Below are 3,792 nucleotides of genomic sequence, written 5' to 3' on the forward strand. Positions count from 1 at the left end.
TTTATTTATTTATTTATTTATTTATTTATTTATTTATTTATTTATTTATCAGAGAGAGAAAGAGGCAGAGAGAGGGAGATGCAGACTCCCTGCTGAGCAAGGAGCCCAATGCAGGACTCCATCCCAAGACCCTGGATCATGACCTGATCTGCAGGCCGACTTAACCCACTGAGCCACCCAGGCATCCCTCATTATTCTATTTTTCATCGTGAAATTTTCATCAGCTTTCACGACGTTGAAAAAAATAATCTGTGATTACATACCGTGCATGAATGTTTCAACTTTATTTAACATTTTTAAATGACTACACAAACTCATCTTCATGTAATGCACAGAACTGGAAAAGTGCAAAAGAGGTACCATACACAAACGATTATGAAACTGAATACCCACAATGGTTGCGTCATCACCCCAACTAAGCACGGTTACTCATTTAAATCTCGTGGGATGTTGATGACTGCTCCCCATCTTCTTGCATTTACTCTCTTCTGAACTCACGAAGATTGCTCAGCACATAACCACACGGTACTAAGAAGGTCGCAAACAGCACCACGAGCCCAACGACGCTGTCCTGGAGAGAACACGGAGAGCGGTGTCAGTGCGTGCGGCTCGCTGGATCCGCCATTTGCTGCCTAACCAGATCCGCGTCAACCTTCCGAGGAAGTCTGGCTGTCGTCCTCGTAGTGCGGCCTGACGGAGCCTGAGCAGCAGGGTTTCCTTTCCCAGATGACCCAACCTCGATTTTTGGAAGACAACGCCTCTTTCTTCTAACGGTCCCCCAGTTCCGACCTCTGAACCCTGGAACCCAGATGCTGCCCAGGACTCCCCCCGTGGGAAGGCAGGTAACAGGCGTCGGCACCAAAGACGGCGTCTGAGGACGGCAGGCACCGTGTGGGGTTGGCGACGGCTCAGCCCTCGCCCTTCGCGCCCCGGAGGCGGCCTCCCAGGACCCCCAAAGGCCACCGGGAACCAAAGCCGCCACACGAGGCGCCCGCCTTCACCCCGTCTCCGCCCCTCGAGGCGCTCCCGCCTCAACTGCACGCTCCTCGCCCGCACCCTCGTCCGGCTCCGCGCCGCCCTGAGGCGTGGGCCCCCACTCACCGCGGACGACTTGGGGCGCTGACGGCGGCGGAGCTCCAAGCGGGCCAGGCGGCGGCCGAGTTGCAAGCCCAGAGGGGTCACACGGCGGCGTGGAAGCAGACAAAGAACCAGCAGGCGGGGCATGGCGTCCGCTGAGGTGAAGTGAGGCGAGGCCGACAGAACACCAAGCACGAGGCGAAGCGAAGTGAGGCGAGGCACGATGGCGCGAGCTTCCAGACGGCTGGTTTGCGCAGGCGCCCTGGACACAGGTCCCCTCCCCCTGCTCAACTCCGCCCCCGCCCCGCCCCTTCCGCTCAATAACCTGCTATGCTCCGCCCATACCACCCCCTTCCTTCGGCCCAGCCCCTTTTGCTCAACTCCACATTTGCACACGTTCCCTGCCATACCTCTCCTACCTCCCTGCACATCCCACCCCAGTTACTCCTCATCCCTGTGCCCCTGGGCTTGGTGTCTTCCGCTTTCCAAACTGCCCTCTCCCCTACTTGCTCTGCCCAGCTCCCCAACCCCACACACAGTATCTCGTAATTTTCTGCTGGGTAAAGCAAAAGACTCAACACCCTTCACTTATTTCACTTTGTCTTTCTGTCCACTGCACTTATACCTCTCAAAGGGCATTAATTCTCTTTGGCAGAGTTTATAACATTTATATTCTGTTTTCTAATGTTAATCAAGTTTTCCATACATTGTCTATAAATTAATTCCCAACATTCAAAACCAAAGAAGAATTATCTCTAGTGTGCTGATAATATAAAAAAATATTCACGGCAAGATCAAATAGTACTAGTATGGACCCAGTGGAGAAGGTGATGCCACTGCACTTGTAGCTCTTGAAGGAAAAGTGGCATGTGTTGTGATTTTTTAACATAATACTGTAATAAACCTTGATCTGCTCTCTAAGATGATGCGGTTTCTTCACACCATTTCCTTTTTAAGCCTATTGCATTCTAGAATTTCCTTTGATTGCCCCTCTCCTGCAACCTGATTATCTTCCTCTTTCTTAGATTCCTATTTCATTTTCCTGTAGTACATCCTTAAGCAGCTCTTTAAGGAATGGTCTGTAAATGATAAATTTCCCCAGTCCTTGGACTGAGTGGGAAAAAAAAAAAAAACAGTAGTAATAAAAAAAGTGAAGTAAGTAGTGGAAATAAAACAGAAACTTTATCTTGCACCCCCACTTAAATGCTAATTTGGCTGGCTGTAAATTCTAGACTCAAAATCATTGTGCCTCAGAAATTTTAAAGGCATTATTCCCTTGTGTTCTAGTATATAGTATAACTGATAAGAAGTGTGATGCTGATATATCTCAACCTCTGATTTTCTTTTTCTTTTTGGAATCTTTTTAGGAGTCTTTGTCTTTGGATTTGTGAAGTTTCTCCAAATTATGGCTATCATTCATATGGATTAGCACTGGATGAGACCTTTAAATTTAAGGACGTGGCTCTTTCTTTAGCTCTGGGAAATTTACTTTTTTTCTACTCTCAATCTGAAACTCCTGTTAGATGTATGTTGGCTCTTCTTTGTGGGTCATCTCTGTCTTTCAACTTTTCTCTTTTTGTCCTCTTCTTCTACAGTCTGAGAGATTTCCTTGACTTTTTCCTCTAGCCTTTCTGTGGAGTTTTCCATTTTAGAATTATATTTCCAACACTTATTATTTGGATTTTTTTAAAGATTTTATTTTTAAGTAATCTCTACACCCAATGTGGGGCTCAAACTCAAGACCCTGAGATCAAGAGTCACATACTCTTCTGACTGAGCCAGCCAGGCACCCCATATGGGTTTTTTTCTTTTTAATAGTCATCTATTTATATTTTAAAGGGCACTGTCTCCTCAAATTTCTCTGAGAATATTAATTTGAACTTTTAAAAAATGTTCACTGCTGTTCCCTGAACTATTTCTGTTTCTCCTAGGGTAAATTCTTAATTCATTCTTAATTCTTAATTCATTTTGGCCCTGATGGTTTTGTGCTATCTTATGGCCTTCGGTTGTTCTTTTGTGCTTTTGAATATGAGGAGCCAGATTAATTACCTGTGTTCTTTTCTATCACCAGTCTCTTTCCAGAATGAGAATGCTGATTACATGATCTGTATGTGCAGGCTGACTATGTCAACTGACAGGAAGGAAGACTTCCTCTCTCAACCCCATGCCAAAGTGAGTAAGGTTCTACTCTGGGCTTCCCAACTACTGCCATCCCAGGACATGACTTAGTTTCTTTAGAAGACTTCTCTAGCCACCACCTAGGACAAACACTGCCAAAATATGCACAAAGTTGAAAGAGAAGAAGAGGAGCAGCTGACCCACACATCGTTTCCACTGTTATCCATCAGTTACCTTGATCTGGTAACTTTCCACTCCAGGTCTTTGTAGCCGATTATTTAAGTAGCTGGGATCATTTAAATGGAAGGCGTCCCTCTTGTCCCCTGAAGCTTCTTGTGTGTTCAGAGCTGTGGCTCTTTCTTCTCTGCTTTACCAATCAGTGCAATCACATTTACCTTCCGTCTTAGATTCACCAAAATTTGATTTGCTAATATAGACCTGCTCTTCCACCTCTCATTTCACTCATGGATTGATTCCTCTTTTACTTCTTTACTATCATTATAATGTGATTTCAGGAAGAAGGATTGGTAAACACAGGAGCTCTTCATCTGCCTCAAAATGGATGCCCCACTTGAGTCATTGGGATTTACTAAATGT

The 3,792-nt window shown here is 45.6% G+C and overlaps 1 protein-coding gene across 1 annotated transcript in view; it reads right to left on the minus strand.

Annotated features, from left to right (window-relative positions):
* Positions 1 to 3,421, minus strand: part of LOC121105213 — a 6,521-nt gene extending 3,100 nt beyond the window's left edge. Inside the window, exon 1 of the mRNA XM_040641502.1 lies at positions 2,410 to 3,421. The gene's annotated coding sequence lies outside the window, so the exon portion shown is untranslated. The remainder of the gene's footprint in view (positions 1 to 2,409) is intronic.
* Between the last annotated feature and the right edge of the window lie 371 nt (positions 3,422 to 3,792).

Source organism: Ursus maritimus, unplaced genomic scaffold (genome assembly GCF_017311325.1).
Source record: "Ursus maritimus isolate PB19 unplaced genomic scaffold, ASM1731132v1 scaffold_25, whole genome shotgun sequence".
NCBI lineage: Eukaryota > Metazoa > Chordata > Mammalia > Carnivora > Ursidae > Ursus > Ursus maritimus.